General features: G+C 31.6%; 1 protein-coding gene across 1 annotated transcript in view; it reads right to left on the bottom strand.

The window, feature by feature from the left end:
* LOC149931619 (uncharacterized) overlaps positions 1-20,853 on the bottom strand; it is a 33,575-nt gene extending 12,722 nt beyond the window's left edge. Inside the window, exon 1 of the mRNA XM_090159420.1 lies at positions 20,784-20,853. The gene's annotated coding sequence lies outside the window, so the exon portion shown is untranslated. The remainder of the gene's footprint in view (positions 1-20,783) is intronic.
* Positions 20,854-21,163: the final 310 nt, after the last annotated feature.

Here is a 21,163-nt window from a genome sequence, read left to right as displayed (position 1 = left end):
TTGAAACGTAATCCTGGTGGTCAAAAGATTAATATTAAACAATTTAGGTAGTATGTAAATATTAAAGAATAGTCTGCTTACACTTGAATATACAGGATCAGTAAATGTTTTGGTGGGTCCATTTCCTCCAACAAAGTGTTTTGAGCAAAGATATGTGTTATAGTTGATGCGTTCCATGGGAAAATCTTCTCGTCCTAACCACTTTAACCACCGTGTGCATTGATCCAAAGACCCTTTTGGCTTAGAGAATGGATAGAAAGTGACGTTCTTCATGTAATCTTTCCCACTGTATCGGGAATCACTGTTGCATTCCTTATATACACATCTTTTGATACACATGATTGATGAAATTATTACTATGGCTTATCTATTGAAAGCTAATTGTTTAGTTTAAAAACCTATAAATAATTAAATCCATTAGATGATGACATAGATCACTTACAGTATTTATTTCCAATAATCAACCAGAAAACTCAAGAAAATGAAGTACTGAAAACGAATTATATCCTTTTAATTTCAAATCAAACGTTAAATGAAAACAACCGTTGAAAAATATTAAATTCGCCAAAAACAGAATCGAGATGGCGACGTGTCAAGAAATCTTGTTCCGGATTTGTATCGGTAAAGGGGTAAAAAAGAGGGGACGGTAAAAATATCTGGCAGTATGTTAGAAACAAACCTCTTCAACTCGTACTACAGTAAAATATACGCGAGTGAACTATCCCCGAGTTAATTAATCCATGGATCTACCCTAGGGTTAAACCTTGAATCCGACGGAAAACAGTTACTTTTCTTAGAAGTGGAAATAGTTTTGAACCTATCCGTCAGTTAATCCGAAACCTGGCCGAATGTTGGGCGTTGGCTGGAACGAAGTGTGCAGAGCGCTGCTTGGCGGGATGCCCGCAGATCTCATACATGGAATTTAAGTTATTTCTGGTCACTCCGAAACGACCGCGTAACGAAGTATAAAATGAATGAAAAAAAAACCATACGTAGAAACTCAAACTATTTCCCCGTACTACACGAGAAAATTCAGACCTTTGAAATATCATTGAGATCGGGTTATGTCGATCTGCTCCCATATGAAAAATTACGTAAAGCTTAAATTTAAAAGACTGGATGTTGATTAATTTAAAGTTCATAGACCAAAATGATTATTTTATTAAATATGTAAAGATAAAACGGATAAATCAACTATTTCGTAGCGATTTTTAGAACTTCGGAATTATTTGTGACGTTTCTTCTTCATCCCGTTACTAAACTTGTCAGTATGCAAGGTCCAGCGATGGAAATGCGAGAAATTGGAGTTGTTTTTGCCTGTGATAGTTTTAAAGATTATCCGAAGAAAAACTACAAAATTTCAGGAACATAATTTTTTAAGTACACTTGTTTAAAGTCTAATAAGTCCGTAGAGAGGATCTGGCATTCCTTAAGTAAGGAATCGTATAGGTCAATTGTCGCGGGAAAAACAATGCTCGAAATGAAGGCATAAGCCTTTACTTAAAGATTAAGAGGATTTTTATGTGATTTCTTAGATTTCTTTTTACAAAAATTAACTATTAAAAAACCAAACTCATACAACTCAAATGTATTAAAAATTTGCATATTATTGGTAATACTAAAGCAATTTAAATTGAGTTTTACCTTTTATAAAACAATTAGTATTAATTCTCAAAATTGTACAGGAAAAAAGAATTTATACAATCACCAACAAATGAAATGATAACGACTATTTAATTGTCGCTTCTGAACTGCTATTTTTAAATCACTCGACGCCTTTTATTTCGAACAACATGGCGTTATATCTTTAAAAAACTCTTTACCAAAAAATTTTAAATCAAACTCATATTCACATTTAGGGATGCACCGATATGGGTACAGCCGATATATCGGCCGGCCGATATATCGGCTAATCGTGGCCGATAATATCGCCCGATATATCGGCCGATTTTATCAGCCTAGGATAGCCGATATATAGGCCGATATTAACAAAGTTACCTATCACAATAATATGCTTTTTTGTTTACTCTCGTAACCACCTGTTAAAAAATGATATGATCTATGGCTTTTGGAGTCGAAAAACCACTTATGATTCCTGACCGTTTTGGACGCGAATAATTATTTCCTACAACAGCGATCAACTGGCCTTTTTAAAAGGAAATGTAAGGTTGTGGCAATAAATGTTTTCCATTAATTAGTTATTTGAGTAACGCCTTTTTTTAAAGTTTTTCCTGAAAATATTTTTCTAATACCAGAAGTATCGGCTAATATCGGCCTCGCTTAAGCCGATATTGGCCGATACCGATATTTGAAAAATTAGCCGATATATCGGCCGATATATCGGTTACCGATATATCGGTGCATCCCTATTCACATTATAATAAATTATTCTGAAAAGTAAAACGTGGATGATCCGTTCCATATAATATTCTGGCTCTCTTTTAATTAATCTATTGTAATTGATAACAAACCCCTCAGCTCGAATTAATAAAGCTTCATTTAATGTAGATTTCTACCTGCAAAGTGGTGATCTCGCCCTTTAATTAAACAGAGATGTTTTGAATTGTTAGTTGAGACACCTTGGTAATCAGAGTCTGGGTAATACTTTATATAATAAACCATAAATTAATTGAAGAAAAAGAGTATCACGTTCATATTATTCTAGCTCTTAAAATTTTTATTTAAAAAATTTAACATAAATATTACGCAAAATCAATTGTCGGTTCTAGAAAAAAATTCAATTAAAATAGCAATATAAATAACCCGCTAGAAACTTTTATGATTGTCGTATCTTCCACTCATGTAGTTTAATAGATAAGGAAGAGATGAAAAAGCTTTACTTTAATAAGACACAGTTTCTCAATAGCAAGGGCGGCCGAAATTCCTATAAAATCGCTTTTCGAGTATTCCAGTTAATTTATGAAGCCGTTCTCTTTGAAAAAGGCTCATTTATTTCGATCTTGTTTAATTTCTTATTTCTCACAGCAAAAAAAACCTCCAAAAACGCACCTACTGTGTTATACCTTAGATTTTAAATGAACATTGTGACTGATTTTATTTAGGTAAAAAGTAAGGTAAAAGGAGCTTTTTATTTTTAAAGTATGTTTTCATTATTCGTTTAACAACCAAAAGTATTTAAACCCATATCAAAATATAAATATTTCATAACTAAAAACTAATAAAAATTCAATTAGGTTTTTGTAAAAATCGAACAACTTTTATGAGTCAAATAGAAGACGTTTATAATTGATATCTATTTCCGATTTGCGTGTTTGTTGGTGTTTTGTATGAAAGGGGTTTCGTATCTCCAACTTTTATTATTGGTCTCTTGGGGGCGGACTGAGCGCTAAAAGTTACAATAAACGTCTAAACATCCAAATGGCAGGGTGGTCACCAAATGTTATTGGTAAACATCCTATTGGCTGTTTGCTATAACATCGTGCGGTTTTCAAACCCGAGCCCTCCTGCATTACAGGTGACCGTTTTACTATAAAACCACCAACGCTTAGTATACAGTGCGGTAATTCAATTGTAACGAAAGTTGATGTGACGTTACGCGATTTATTAATATACAACATCAATTTTACTCGTAATATTTAACCTCTCTAAGTAAACTTTTTTACTAAAAGGTTTAACCTTCACCTTGTCCGTGAGTGGTGTTCGCTACAAATGCGTTTGCATTATCGGGGCCAAGTGTGATCACGATGTTCGCAGTTTTTTAAGTTGTGGAAAAGGTGAATTCCGAAAACCGTTCTTTCTTCCATTAGGTATAATTAGTGTGTATGTGCTTTCCATAAAATCAATGGCTAGATTAATCTATCCCAACTATGTTTCAAGTTCAAAGTACGGTTCCCTACTCCGCTAGTAGTAGGAAACTAAATATGAACATGTAAATCCAAGATGGCCGCCAAGATGGCCGCCAAAACAACCCCCCCACCCTCCCCAAAATATTTTCCAAAAACAAAATTTTTGTCCTTGGAAAAATTGTAAAAATATTTTAATTTTTAACTTTAAATTTCACCTTGAAGATGATCCTTGACCTCGACGCTCGAGCACGGTCCACAACCACTAAGCCTCGGTCTATCACCCCAACAAGTTTGGTCACGATCGGACAAGGTCGAACCGAGATATCGGCGGTAATATGTAACCCCACCAAATACTTCCACTTATTAACTTTTGATATCGTTTTTTATTTTTTTCGTTTTTTCGCCGTTTAAAATGCTAATTAGTTAATTTCGAGATGGGGAAACGAATTCGCGACCTTCGTTTTATATCCTTGGCGGTTTTGGCCCCACCCAAAATACTTTAAACAGCTAATAAACGTGTCTAAACTTGCGATAATAACTATTTCTATAAATAATAATTGTTTTTACATTTAAAAGTCAAAGGATATGTGTAAGCGTAAGACGTCTCAAAAATCGAGCTCTTTAAAGGTTAAAAAAATGAAGTTATTTATGGGGAAACCAGAAATTTAATGCAAATCGCCTACCGAGAACCCTTTTTATTATGAGGAGGCATGTCGCAAACACGCGTTTGATTTTATAAATAGTTTTAAATTTAGTGTTAAATGTTTGGGTTTGTCAAGCTTTATTTCTGGAACGAAGAGTTTTTAAGATGCATCTGCTAAATCATTTGACATCTAGTTTTTCTAATAAAACACTTCTTAATATTGATGTTTGCGATTGTCTTCATTCAAATCAACCAAAATACACAAGCGAAGAAGAAATATTAGACGACCAAATTATTGATTATTTGAACGAGTTTAACGTAAAAAATCAAGAATGGCTCGACAAGTTTGTTAATGGTACTGGAACTCCAAAGAAAATTCATCGTAAAAAAAGACAACTGGTATTAAGAGTGAAGAAACTTTAAATTCAACAATGAAATCAAATGTTGTATTTCCACCGGACTTTGTCATGCCATCTGATGAGCAGATGGAAGCTATTATTTTTTTTCAAGAATATTGTAAAAATAATCAAATTTTAACTCTTAATCAAGTTGAAACACCCATTGAGGTTTTGGAAAATTTTGAACAAACTTGTCAAATGATTGAAAATATGTGAATAAAACTGATTTTCTAATAAATATATTGTTCTTATTTTTCCTACGTAAAATAGATATTTTAACTCTTTCGTGTTAAGGTTTAGCGTGGTAGATCGGTAGCGTTGCAGGATGTTATTCAAACACTCTCAAGTTCAAATCCCAATCCTTTCGATCTATCACGCTAAATCTTTTTATTAGTATAAAACGAGTTGTCGCCCAACTAAACTGTCATTATAAAGATGTCAAGTTTCGTAGTATTTCTACCTTCGAACGCATCACCCGATATTTACCCGGAAAATACACCTTATAACTTTAAACCTTTAAATTTTAACAATGAAAAATGGTCTTGTGCATTAGCAGAAATAATTCTTCCTGAAACTTATTCGAATATAACAAATGAGTATTCGCATTTCCAAGTAGGGCACGTGTCAGATGTTATTTCACCCGAAGAAAATCAATGAGATTATATTAAAATTGAAATTCCACCCAAACGTTACGAGGGTGATCTAGACAGAAATAAGAATAATATTCCAACATATCTTCAAAATAATATACTCAACGAGTTTGCTAAAACTATTGAGGCGAATCAAACACTTAAAGGAAAAATACAAATACATACGGTAAAAGCAGATGAAAACGAAGCTAGTTCAAAATTAAAAATACAGTTACAAAAAGATGTGCAAGTAAGAATACCTCAAGCATCGCCCCTAGCGTCTGTTCTGGAATTTCGAGAAAATGATTTTGTCGACAGTGATTATCTTTCTAATTATCCACTCTCGAATCACGCCAAAACTATTTCTTTAACTTACGCAACAAATTTTATCGAAGTACGAATTAAAAAAGCGTTAGTTGTGAATAAATATCAACAAAAATATTTACCACGACAAATTCCCATAGAAGAATTACAATCACAACCTAGGAGGAAAAAACAGAAAATTAACAAGAAACCGAAACTAAAACTAAAAGTGAAACAAGAAGAAAAACCAAAACTTGAACCAAAAACAAATTTAGAAGAAAAGTCAAATTTGAAACCAGAAGAAAATCTAAACAACATTTTACCAACAGAACCTTTAATTCCAAATATTAATGGAGACGTCAACCAACCAGAAATTTTAAATCCTTCCGAAGAAAATAATCTACCATGTTCTTTTCCAATACCAGTTAATCTACCATCTCAGCCTGTTATTAAACAAATACAATGGAATAATTACGCAATTGTGTTTGAGGCGGGCAGATATGAGGGAGAAAGACAATATAATAATGAAATTCAACCGTTCACATTACACTTAATTATACGTGATTTATTAGAACGATGTAAACCAAGACAGTTTGATGAATTAAAAACCGCGATATCGTCCGATGTTGAAGATAATTTATATTTTAATTTAGAAATACCGGTAGGGATGGAAATTAAATTTCAAAATCCGTTAGCAGACCTTTTTAAAATTCCAACAGACACTTATTTTACGGGTATTCAAAAATTTGGCCCGTTAAATAATTTAAATAATATTACTTTTATTTCGCGTAACAATTTTATCGACATACGTATTGAGACTACAAAAATACCGCAATTTGAGCAGGAAGATTGGGCTTTTTACTCCGTATCAATTATCCAGCCTTTTTTATTTGAAGGTCAGAGATATGATTTTGGAAATATTATCCCATTATCTTTGCATAGGCAATTAAAAAACGAGATTCAACCAGCTACAAACTACCCCCCTTTGAATCGGTACGAAATTAGTTACGCAATAGAAGAAATAAATCGAGGTCATTACTTAAGAATTTCATTCCCTAAAGATCTACAAATTGCCTTCACTGGGAGATTAGCAAATATTTTTAATATAAACGCGCCAGAATTTCAAAATGGTGTAATTAGCAGTCAAAATCCTTTAAAAGTGTATGAGGAAAAATTTATGTCAGATGAGGAATCGGTTATAGATTTTAGATATAATAAACATTTTCCAATTGAAGTCCCTAACTGGGAAAATGACAGTTATACGTTTGAACGTAACTATTACGAGTCTGATAAGGATTTAAGCGGGAATTTTATACCGTTATCTCTTCATTTCAAAATTTTAAATGAACTTCAAAAATATTTTGATTCGCATATCTCACTTAAGGCTGGATTTATTATTTTCAAAGAAAATGGAAATTATTATTTTCAAATTGAATTAATGAGTGGCTTGGAAATTAAAATATTCGGTCCTCTAGCAGACCTCTTACAAATTGAGTACAAAGTAGATTATATCTCCTCATTTTATAAAAGCAAAGCATTAGACCCACTTCAAATTAGATAATACGGCTAATTTTATAATTTTTCGAAACGATTTAAACAGAGTTGAGAATAGTCGACGACAAAAACGTGATATTGATTTCAACAATTACGAACATGGTAAAAATAATAAACTAAATATTGTAGACAAATTCCATTGTCGAATTCCAACTGGTGTTTACCACACTATTGATGATGTTTTAATTGCAATGAAACATTCATTACCACATCAGAGTTGGGCTAAATTCGAGTTTAATTTAAATTCAGATTCGACAGTTTCAGTTAAAGGTTTGGGTGGAAACAGTTTTTTAACCTTTCCAATAGATAACCCCAAACTCGGGCAAATGTTAGGTTTTTCAAACAATCAAATTGAAAGACCTCTTTTAACGAAATAGGTATGTACCCCGCAGATCTCAACCACGGAATATCTGGAATTTATGTCTATACAAATATTATACAACCTATAATTACAGGACATACTAATACACCCCTGCTGAGAATTATCAAATTAAACGAAAATAAAAATCAAGCACAAGTTGAAAGATTTCATTTTTTAGACTATTTTCCAGTTCTCTACGATCAAATACAAACTATAGAAATTTCTTTAAGGTCGGATTACGGTGAACTACTGCCATATAAAACAGGCAAGACTATTATTAAATTAATATTTAAAAGACTGGATGATTAGTCTAAAGTACACTTAAAACAAGCTCATAATGGAAAGATATTATCATCATTATGTACAAACAGGACGCGGATATAACGTCTTTCGAGGAAGCCAATATCAGACTGGTCGTGGATTTGGGTCAATTTTTAAAAGTTTAGCAAGATTCGTAACACCTCTTTTTCGACCCGTAGCTAAATCACTCGGTATTCAAGGGTTGGTTATGGGGAAGAGAATTATGGACGATGTTGTTGCGGGTCAAAATTTTAAGGAGTCGTTAAAAAAATAGTAAAATTGCTGGAACAAATCTTTTAAATAGTCTCGGTGATACCATATTAAATACACAGAAAGGCTCTGGAGCTCGGAGAGTAAAGAAGCGCAAATCAAAATTACGCAATAATCAAAGAAAACGCAAGAGAACAAAAACCGATTTTCTTGACTAAAGCATTATGCCTCAATTTGAATCTATGTGTTCAGAGTTAGAGCTTTTTAACGAACCCCTGATTAATGGCAATATTGAGGGGAATAAATTTGTAGATTATTTCCCTATAGCTCCCTTGTCTAATGCTACACAGATTGATTTTTCTATCCCCGGGGGAGATTATTATATTGACATGTCAAACTTGATGCTTAAAAATCGAATTCGGGTTAAAAAAGAACAAAACGGTGTTTTAATAGATATTCCAGCAGCCAAAAAAAAGTATCCCTATGTAACCTTCCATTGCATTCTATTTTTAGCCAAATAGACGTGTTTATGAATGAGACTTTAGTACAATCTAGCAACAACTGCTACCCATATTTAGCATATTTAGCAACAGTTTTAAATTTTGATAAGGGAGCCAAACAATCTTACAAAACCGCCGAGTGTTATTACGAAGACGGGTTTTGCGACCCAACGCTAGCGTTTAACGATGTTCATAAAGATAAAAAACAATGGAATTTTAAAAAGAAGTAAAGATATTGCTGGATCGAAACTTTGTGAATATATGGGAAGACTTCATGTAGATTCTTGTAAAATAGACAAATTTCTTTTAAACAAAGTAAATTTAAGAATTCGACTCTTGAAAAATTCCGATGAGTTTATAATTATTTCACAAGAAGATGTTACTAACAAATATAGATTATGTATCGAAGATGCGGTTCTTACGGCTAAACATATTCTGGTAAATCCAGATCTCCAGCTGGCACATAATGCGATATTGCACAAACAGAAATCTTTGTACGATCTAACACAAACTGTTGTTAAAACACTGACAATCTCAGCAGGCGCGAGCGATTTCGTGAAGTCAAATATTTTTTTAGGTAAAATTCCAAATCGGGTAATAATCGGAATGGTAAACAATTCTACTTACAATGGGTCTAGTCGAGAAAATCCCTTTCAATTTAACCATAATAATCTCTCGTTCTTACAACTTTCATTAGACGACCAGAATATGCCAGAAACTGCTCTAACTCCAGATTTTAATAAAAATCTCTACACTAGGTCATATTATTCACTATTCAAGGCAATGGATTTAATTGGAAATAACTCTGGTAATTGTATTGATTACGAAAATTATAAAAACGGTAATACATTATTCGCGTTTGATTTAACTTACGATTCCTCGGCAAACTAACAATCTCTCAATTCAACGAAATGGTAGTTTACGGATGGTAATTAAGTTTTCTTCCCCCTTAACTAATATTCAAAACATAATTATTATTGGAGAATACGAAAACCGATTTGTCATTAACCAACAGCGTCAAGTTACGTATATTACGGAATAAAATCAATCAACGAGGGCAAAGATTGATTAGTTGTTTCGCGAAATCGTAGTGGTAAAGATGTCTCGAACTCACAGTCTCTCACCTAAACAAGAAGTATCGGTGCTAGGTTATGTTAATCCATCCATCAAAATTTACCGACTAGACACTTGCGCCGAATTTGAACTGAATTTGGAAGCCTGGCAATCTCTATTCACATTCGAAAAGGAAATAACTGATTTTTTTGAAGACCAAGTTGCTAGTTTTCACACCTGGCTTCCTCTTGAAGGTTCAAAGATAAAAATCGACTGTTTCAAGGGACAAAAGGAAAAACTCGTGGATGTACGCGCTTGTGCCAGAGGAAAAAACCATTTGTATCATCTTTCTTATTCAACAAATTATGGTTTTACTCTCAACCAAGCATGGTGGAAAAGATTAAAACATTGTAAACATACAATCGATCAGGAGATTAATTTAATTTTGTCGGCAAAAAAAATTATGCGTGACATAATTGTACATGAGCTCACGGATAAAATGCTTGAAATTACCGAAAATTGTGAGAATCCACATTGTAAATCTTCGATTACTCACGACCTCTCTTGTAAACTAGGATTTAGCACAAATTTTGAAGACCGAGTGGAAAATATGATATTAATAGCTATCCCCCTATTAAACTACGATCATATTGTTGTTAGATTCCAAAAGTAATTTGGTCTTGACCCCTTAATAGTAGAAAGTCAATTATATTTTGATATTGTTCAAAATGTGTCAAACTTAAAATGTGATTTAATTTATTAAAATAAAAACTTTTACTATAATCTGTTTTTATTATTTCTATTCATACATTTAAAGATGGTGTTGTCAAAAACAGACAAACAATTAAGTAAAGTTTATTACGATGTTGAAAGCCCATACAGTTATTCTGACAGTGTTACTTTAAGAAAAAAATTTCCCAAAATTTCGGAAAAAGAAATTAAAAATTTTCTCAGCAAACAACCAACTTACACACAACACAGAGCTAGGAGGTTAAATTTTAAACGTAACAAATTATATGTATTAACGATTGATGAGACATTTATGGCCGATTTATTAGACCTCCCTATTTTACAAACTTTTAATAAAAATTACCGTAACACGTTATTAGTTCATGATATCTTAAGCAAATTCGTTTTTATTCTGCCAATTAAAAATAAAACCTCGAGCGAGATTGTGAAGGCTTTTAGAGAGATTTTCAAAAAACGGGTACCCCTTAATTTATGTACCGACGCAGGGACAGAATTTCGAAACGCCCCATTTCGCGCTCTCTTAAAGCGTTATAAAATCCACCATTACCTCACATACTCCGAAAAAAGGCTTCTATGGTTGAGAGACTCGTTCGCACGGTAAAATCTAAAATTTTTAAAATAATTACCAAGACCGGCGATTTACAGTATCTTAATAAACTACCATTAATTGCAAAATCTTATAACGCTCGAAAACATTCAACAACGGGAATCGCCCCTAAAGATGTCAATAAAAACAATGAATCGGCAATTTGGGAAAAAAAAACTAAGGCAAACTTAGTATGATTGGGAAGTCAAGTTTAAAAATTGGGGATAAAATTCGATTAGCCGTTGCAAAAGCAACATTTGATAAAGCATACAGAGGAACGTTTACAGCCGAAATATTTGAAATTCATAGAGTAATTACGAGAGATCCCTGTGTGTATATTGTTTAAGATTTGACCGGCAATATAATTAAAGGGGCGTTTTACGCTCAAGAATTAGTTAAAATTCAAGTGTAGAGCGCTAAAGTCTTTATTCAACATTTTGTTAACCATGGGTGAAGTACACATTCTCCTGGGTCTCGCGATTGTAATATTTGGCGTTAGTGCAATAATAGTAACATCCGCGATGAAATTTAAAAAAAGAAGTCCCGAATACAGCTTAGATATTGGAGTTTGTGACAAAGCCTACGATCTAGGAAGAGACACGTACCTCGTTAAATGTAACGAGACTTTCGACGTGCGACATTTTAAAAAAGAAGACGGGAGTTTGAAGCCATCTATCAGGGGAATCAACTAAACAAAAGATCAATATGAGAAATTATGCATTTTGACAGTGACGTGAAAGATGAACACTAATCAAATCCAATCTATACTTAAGTGTGACCCCCGCTCGAAAGATAAATTTATCGGAGTGTTTCCCGCTAATAGATTACCAAAAGTTCCAATTAAAAAAAATCATATTGTTTCGTAATCAACACCGATCCTGATACATTTCCAGGCTCTCATTGGACGGCTGTTTACAAATCGGGCAACACTCTGGACTTTTTTTGTTCTCTAGGAAGATCACATCGTGACTATGGATTTTTGCTAGAGCGATATAGCAATCGTATTCAATTCAATACTCATAAATTTCAATCAAATAAAAGCCAAAACTGCGGACCTCATGTAATTTATTTTATAACCTCGAGATGTATGGGGATTTCTTACAGTAAAATAATTAACGAATTGTATAATTTCGATTTAAAAAGAAATGATAGTTTAGCGTTGTTGAATATACAGGGTCTTTTTTTTGCTCGGAAAAGTGTTTTTTTTTTCAAAAACTATTAAAGTACCGATTTCAAATTTGGAAGGTCAATTCTCTATACCGGGGGATATCAGTTTGAGAAATTTGAGCGTTTTCGGTAATGTTTTTCACCAATTTTGAAAAATTATTTTTCGACCACTATTTGCGAGTTAAAAAATTTCTATTATAAAGTTGTAGGCCGTCATCGAAAACCCTTAAAAATTGTTCACTCGACGAAAAACAATTTATTTATCAGTGAAAATTCGAGCTTGAAAAATTTACAAGTTGGTGAAGCCAAATTACGATTGTTTGAAACGATAATTAAAACCGAATTACCTAATCCAGTTGAAACTTTGGTTAAAAAAACGACCGGACTTAAAAAAAACACGAGGCTATAGGTCAATCCTAAACATGCATTGGGTATTTAAAGGAAAACTTTGGGAGATTATTATCAGTGTTTGATAATATTTCGAACAATGCCTCGTTATTCAGTAGCTGAGCGTACCGAAATAGTTGCCATTTACTATGGAGAAGCAGCGCAAAACCTTAGAAGAGTGACTGAAATCTTCGCAGAAAGACATCCAAATGGAGCACCATTGGAGGAAGTCCTTGAATTAACTCTATATCGGTTAAAAACTGAGATAAATCATGGTAACCTGATTGCCAAACCGAATAACAATAAATAATTTTAATTGGAGGTTTATCAATTAATTCATTCCTCCATCTAATTAGTGAGTTCGTCCATGCTGATTTGCCCGACATAGTAGGTCCTGACACCATCATTCGAAATGGTGAAAGAAATTTTATATAAGACATTACTGTTGAAACAAAGACAACATACTACGTATTTTGTTAGTACATTGACTGTTTTATAGAATATATGTAAAAATAAACAAACACATTTTAAGTTTAAAAAATATTTTATTAAAAGTATAATGTTTCTTATCAAAACCATTCCTTCACCAGTTATATAAACTTCATAATAACATACAAAAATAACATTTTTGAATAAAAAATAAATCATAATATCTCCTTCACCAAAAAAAATTATTAATTCCCGTTTTTTAGTAAAAATTCAATTTTCGAAGTTAAAAGTTTAAATCTTAGGTTATTTAAAAATAAAGTATTTACTCGATTCTCGGAAGAGATTTCATTAACGATAACTATGTTGTTAAATGACACCTGTTTTGCAAGTTTTTTTGTTACATGTTTTTTAGATTTATAATTAAAAGATGACAACTTTATTTTACAATTTATCATTTTCACATTCTAAAAAATAGCCGTAGGGGACACTAGAAATATTATCTTTTAGAACACGTTTACAAAAAGTCTTTTTGAAAGTTTTACTTAAGTTGCCAACACGTAAAAGCATTTTGTACTTATCTTTTATTACGTTAAAGGGAATTTTCACCTTAAACTCGGTATTTGGTACAAAAATCATTTGTTTGAAAGCGTCGAAATGTATGATTTCTGAATTATCCCTGGTAAGAGTTATTCCTTTAAGTTTTATAATTGTCTGATTATTTTCAAGTTTAAAACTGTAGCTTTTAGGTCCAGTTGATACGAATTTTGTGATATATGTATTCGGAGTCTCGCACGTAAGTTCACCTAAATTACCACCGAGGGGGGGTAGCCACTCGTTTGGTTTATGTGTAAATTTTACTCCATCCGTGTCATAATAAATTACACGCTTTCAAAACCTATTAATTAACTTATGCAGATGAATACGCCCGTAACTGGTGACAAACGAAGCAACAATAACATTAACTTTTGAAAATGTTGGGGCTAGCTCACTTTTTTTTATAGCTTACCATGGCAACATCGTTGTTGATTAAATGAAAGTCTGTTAATTTATTCGATGTGTCTGCTATAATCTCGGTTAATTGGGAGTATCTATGTATAATTTTAGTTGATGATTTATCCATTCTTAACGCCATTCTGCCATATAACGAATTTTGCGCCAATTTCGCGGAAGTTCTTAAGGATGGGTTATCAACAATTTCCTCAGGCTCTAACCTTACTCCATCAGCTTCGTATATCGCGTCTAAATACTCTTTTTGCTCTTGATATGTTTTAATATTGGGTGGAAATCCTGAATTTTTAACTTTTGCTCTAAAAAAAATGTCAATATATGGTTTGAAAAATTTGTTGTAATATTGTAATGGTAAACTTCGAAAATTTCTAACAGTTTGTAGTTACATTCTTTTATTGAGTAGTAGATTTCCACCGAGGGTAAGACTACCGTTATAGCTCGTTCGTTAATACTATGGGTACATTTTTCATCGTTTTTTATTACACAACTTCCGCATAAAGGATAATAAAGTTTTTTATTAAATCGGTAGGGAAGAACGGGTAAGTAGAGGTCTCTGGGGGGAGGATTCGACAACTAATTATTCCAAAATAGACGTCTGGTGCATAATCAAAGTTGTGTGTGATAACTTTAACATTTTTACAACCGTATTCCATTTTTGTAAGCAATACGCATACAGACTACAAAAATCAAAATATCGGATTTGTTCTCCAATTAAGGGTTCTACTTCATGGTACAGCTTAATTGTTTCTACACGCCCTCCAACTAAAGAATCTCTAGGGTTAATTTTAGGAATAATTTTAATTGTATTAAAAAATGCTTTCGCCTCGGCATTCTTTCTCAACAGTTCTAATATCTCACATTCAAAAATTTGAATATATGTGTGGTTTGGTAAATTTCGTTCAATAAATTTACGATTTAATTCTCTTTCTCTAATTTCTTTGAATGTTTTTCCAACAATTGAATTAAAGCTCGAGCCAGAAAAATGTTTTGGACAACCGTGCCAGAAATCACCCATTACATCAATTACTATGGGTGGATTTTCACAGTAGCCATCTACAAAATACGGACCTACAGCCTGTTCCCCAGCCGCGGATCTGACCGTTTGCAAAATTAAATTATTTTCCTTCTCATACCAAGATAAATATTTTAATGCTATCTCGCTTTGATTCTGTCTACTTGCCAAACCGATAGCCGGTATAGTACATAGTGTATATGGTTCTAAAAACTTGTCGATAAATACATTATTAAGTGCCCCAGAAAGAGAAATACCACCATAATTACTGATATCAATTTCAATTAGTTCTTTATATAAGATGCGAAATTTCTGCATAGCTAAGCGTAATAAATTACAATCTAAAAGACAATACGCTCTGGATTCTGATTTAATACAATAGACCGGTTCGAGCTGTTTGTGTGAATACCAATTTTTAAATTCTCGGTATTCAAATTCTTTCATTTTACGAGGCTCAAAATATTTTTCGTCCGGAATTTTACCTGAATAGTTCAAAGTGTCTTTCGTCCAAAAAATATAGGGAAAATATCCTTTAGATTGAGGCAAAGAAAACATTTTAGGAAAATGTCTTAGTGGAGCACTAACATAGTTCAAAGAATCTACAAAACGAATGTCTTCCCCTTTAATATAAATAGTAAGTATCTTGGCTCCATCGTAAATAACCTCGGGAATGACATGATTAATTAATTTAGAAATAATAAACATTCCGTCGAAAGATCTTAGATTATGGGCCATTACGATGAGGTTGGTAAATTTCGGCCTAATTGTTTTTCTCTTCCGTTTCCCATCCGTAAGTAAAATAGTTTCATGTTGAAACAAAAAATTGAGGTAGTTATTTACACAATATTGTCCTTAAAAACCGTGGTTTCCACAGGCTGATTTAAAATTTCAGTTTGGGCCACTAGCAGAACAGGTTTATGAATATTATTCTCAATTATAGTTTGAATATCGAAATATACATAGGATCGTGGTTTTTTTAAAATGTCGACTGTTTAACATAATGCTGGTTAGGAGGATGTTCAATTTTACAAGAGTTGCAAGCTGTTTCACATTTGTGAGTTTTTGAAGTTTCAAATTGAACACAGCATTTTTCACATCTGTGGAAAAGCTTGCAAGTTTCATTTTTAAGGTGAAAACTGTAACATTCACCTTGTTTTAAATATATATTGCAAAGTTTACAACGAATTGAAGGAATTTCTAAAATTTCGTGAAAATCTCGACCTAAACACCTTTTACATTTAATATTTCTAGTGTCAAAGCATTGGTGTTTGTTTCTGTGTGGTTGAATCAAAAAAATTTCACAGTCTAAGCACGAAGCTACTCCGCCCCAAATGGAATGTAGATTTTTAGCTAAATGAACGTGCGTGCCAATTTTTACAAGTAGAATTTTGTGTTCGGCAGGGGGAAAACCCTTGAAATAAATTTGAAAATTTTCCGTGGCGTTAAATATTATTATCTGATACTTTGGGGCTAAATATGATTGAAATTTGGCTATATCACCAATTTCTACAGCTCCTTGTGCAATTCCTACATCATCGTGCAATTTCTTAGCGGCTTTAGTTTGCAATTTACTACGAAAGAATGTTAAGGCTCTATATTCTTTAAGAACACTTGTTAATGGAAGTTTTTTCTTTTTGTACTCGGCAATTTCACAGAGTTTTATTCCGACTGTGAGGCCTCTCGCTACGCATAAATTGTCTACATTGTTTATATAGTAAAAGTTGGTTTTAGATTTCAAGAAAGCATCAAGATCGATAATGTCTCTGTTTTTTAGAGCTAAAATTTTTTTCCCATTTTCTTTGGGGATTTCAAAATAATTATACTAAATTTAATTTCTCCATCTAGTAAGAAATCTTTTTTCGATTGAGCAATGCGAGCTATATGGTTAAATATTCGAGAAACAGTTAACTGATCAATTTTTATAAATTTAATGTTAATTGGATGTTCTAAATTTTCCGATTGAATTGCAAATCTGAGGAAATCGAAACCTGGTGCCTCTTGTCTTACGTATTTGATAATTTTGGACAGAATCTTTTCAAATTAAATATTCTGAAATTTTTTCTTATAAAAGAGTGTTTTTCAACGTATTCCTTTTATAAACCATGGGCTCTCGCGAAGTTTTGACTGTTTCTGGTAAGATTTCTCATCCTCTCGCTATTAACCCTTTTTCACTTAAATATCTAGCATTACGCAAAGTTAGGAATTGTAATCTTTTTAAAATTAACGATATTTCAATTAGACTTGAAAATTACTGTATGAAAACAGTCTTTCTTGAGTGTCAAGCCTTAGGAGAACCTTTTAAAAAAATCGTTTTTGCTTGCCCCTTTATAAAAAAATCTTTCAAATTATCACCAAATGTTTTCGCTTCGGTTTTTTCTAGAAGAATCAATAACAATTCTTGTCTATTTGACGTTCATTCTATTAATTTTGTCTGTCCACACGAGGGTTTTGAGTTTGACGGCTTACTGTTCCACACTCAATCCACTCTTGAAGGCTGGTTTTCTTACGAAATTTTACGTTTAATTGGAAAACATATGCGCATATATCAAAATTTAAATAAGATCCCATGGTTTCATCAACACAAAAATCGTAGGAGCCTTCAACGTGACCTTTTGTTACTATTTCAATTGCAACAAGTTTCCTTTTTTCGAAAAAAAACAATTAACTTTATCTACCGACTTTCATCTAACAAGATATACTATCCGTTTAGAATTAGGCATGATAGTTCTATTTTTTATTAATGATTTGGATAGACAGGAAAAAAATAATTACAATAATTAAAATAAATATTTTGATTTAGTCGCAAATTATCTCCTCCAAATTCAAATTTGAATGATCGTCGACAACTTTTCCAACTACGACTCAAGGTATTTACAATATTTTTTTATTTATTTTAAAAAATTAAATTTTTTTTAAATAGGACTCAAACCTTAAAGTTTTAATTTTTGAGGAATAGACATTTTTTATTTAAAGACTTTTTTGTGTTTTTATTTTTTTATTTGTTTATTTTGGTGAAAGATTTTAATTTTTTGAAAATGTTTTATATTTTTAATTTAAAATGTTTTCTTTTTAAAGGGTTTAAGATTTTTTTAAACATGTTTTCTAAAATAACTAGTTTTATTAATTTAATTCAGGCGGTGTAGGTTCTTTTTAATGGTTCATACTCTATTTTTTCTTTTTTAACTAGCTTTATTAATTTAATTTATAGTATTAGATTTTATTAACTGAAATTTGATTAGTACGCTTTGTACTAGATTTCAGGTTTTTCTATTATTATTATTATTATTATCTCTTTGCTTTTTCATCTCTTGCGCTATTTACCCTTGAGCCTAACCGAAACCTTAAAAGTCTACCTGAGATTATTAACATTTCTTTTCTATAGCAAACATTCTTTGTTTTCATCTTTTTTATGCAATGCATTTTCAAGAAATTTTATTCTTATCTTTTTGTTAGGTATCAATTTTTTTTGGTTAAATTAATTGGTGGATATAAAGATCTTTTTTTGTTTTTTATTAATATTAGTTTTTTTATATTTTATTATTATTATTATTATAATGATTATTTAAAAAATTTATTGAAAATTTCTTGTTTAAAACTGATGTCAACAAAGTTCATCTGGGATACAATCTATCGCTCGTTTCAAACAACCCATTGGTTATTTATTATTCTTTTTAATTTTTTTCATGTACTCTATGTACTTTTTTATACTAATATCGGTTAAACTTTAATGTTTTATGATTTTTTTGGTAATTGATTAGTATATTAACTGAAAATTGTATAAGTACATTTTGTACTAGGTTGTTTTTAAAAATTGAATATAATTGTTTTTATTAATTTATAAAAACTTGTTTAAGAAGGATAGGGATAATTAGTTAACCTTAGTTGTATTAAAAAATTAATAATTATTCCCAAAGACAATATTTTTAAATTTTTAAAATAAAGGTCGGGCTTAAACTATAAAATTTCAATGTAAAGGATTTTACCAAAAGAAATCTAGAATCAAGATGTCTGGTGAATTACATCTAAAGCCTGTACTTTCTTTGCCGCGATCTTTAAAATTTCTCTCTCTTCGAGTAGTAAGAATGTATAATCTTTGTAATACTCCGTCAAATTTCGTGGTGGAATCACAAGAATTTAAATCATTTTGAGTCTGAACTTCATGTGTTAGATCAAATTCATCATGTTGGCATTGTACAACATACCGTTCGATCTGTTTTAATTCAGACATTCTCGAACTGTATACTTCCGAAGCGATTAAGACCAAAACCAGTGTTTTATTCGTGCGATGGTAGTGCAACAAAAAGAATTCTTGTGGTAAATATTTATTTAGATATATTCATTTTTAATAGGTTAATTTATTTATATTTATAAATTCTAGCCCGAATTTCCAACCCGACATGTTGTTTTGTACCGAAGAGGAAAAATACCTTCTACGAATTGATGTAATTATAATTATTTTTAATTATACACTTAAAATATTTTTAACATTGTGTTTTTATATTTTTCAGGCTTCAAATTATTTATACAACCTTCTTTAATTCTTTATTATTTATTAATTTAATTTGTTAGCTTTTAGTTTTATTTGTAGTGTTTAAAAAAATATATTGAAATATCATAGTTATTAAATATTATAATAACTAATTGTGTTTTTTTGATTACTTAAACTAGCATTGTTTTTAAAATAATAAAATATTTGCGAAAAAATTAAAACTTATTTATATTAGTTTAGTTATTTAAAATATTTTGTGTGGGTCAAAAATCACCAAGGATATAAAGCGAAGGTCGCGAATTCGTTTTCCCATCTCGCAATTAACTAATTAGCATTTTAAACGGCGAAAAAACGAAAAAAGTGACACCAAAAGTAAATAAGTTGACGTAATCGGGGGGGTCACATATTACCTCCGATATCTTGGTTCGACCTTGTCCGATCGTGACCAAACTTGTTGGGAGTATAGACCGAGGCTTGGAGGTTGTGAAAATTGTTCGAGCGTCGAGGTCAAAAATCATCTTCAAGGTGAAATTTGAGATTGAAATTAAAATATGTTGATTTTTTTCCAAGGACAAAAATTTTGTTTTTGAAAAATATTTTGGGTGGGTGGGGGGTTGTTTTGGCGGCCATCTTGGATTTACATGTTCATATTTAGTTTCCTACTACTTCCGCTGAAGATTTTAAGGTTAGTAATACATCGTTTTCTGTGTAGTCAGATATGTACATTTTATTATTGTTATAGTATAATGACTCACACCACAGTTCTTTGTGTTATTGGGATATTAAAATTCTTATGGAAATATTTTTCTACCCTGTAAAATCAATAAATTTCTTTAACTTCGAAATCTATTCAGATTTCATCTTTGTCTTAAGATTTACTTTATTTCAAGATAAAGAAAATTCATTTAATACTTTTGAAAGTTCGTTATTATAATAAAAGTCGCTCGATGACTTAGGCCTAAGGTGGTGCCTTGGGTATTAGCCTAGCTGATAAAAGTTATTATTCATTAATAATGTATTTTTAAACATTTAAGTATTAAAAAATCTAGCATTATGTATTGTGGCAGTACAGACCAAACATTATTTTTTAAATAGCCCTTTAATTACACATACATTTTCCCCTTTTATATTTTTATAATCTTTTGCTAAAGCCTAGTTTTCTATTAAACTTTGGAAAAAAGCAAAAGAAATAACTGACCTTTTTTCCAGTGGTCGTCTGAAGTCGACGCTCTTAAAATCCCTTTTAGAAAATACTAAATTAAAGCTAGTGATATGTTATCAAAGCAAATATACAAAGCACTTTGAACCTAGTAAGCTCTACGGTTGATATTTCACAGGTTTCCTTGTTAGCCTCAAAACAAGAATAAAGCAACATGTACATCCATCACATTTAATGATATTCGTTGTACGGTATCACGAAAAAGTACCAAACAGTTCTTTTATCTAGGATCATCTATCATACTTAGAATCTCGGTATTAAATTGTTTTCTACTTCCTGTCATCTCTAAAAGGACTATGAACTCTGTTATATTAAAAACAATGGTAAAACGTTTTTCTTGTCAAGAACTATAAATAGAG

Source organism: Leiobunum rupestre, chromosome 9 (genome assembly GCF_980474605.1).
Source record: "Leiobunum rupestre chromosome 9, qqLeiRupe1.1.hap1, whole genome shotgun sequence".
Lineage (NCBI taxonomy): Eukaryota > Metazoa > Arthropoda > Arachnida > Opiliones > Sclerosomatidae > Leiobunum > Leiobunum rupestre.
The sequence above is the reverse complement of the archived record's forward strand: the minus strand, read 5'-3'. Positions and strand labels throughout refer to the sequence as shown.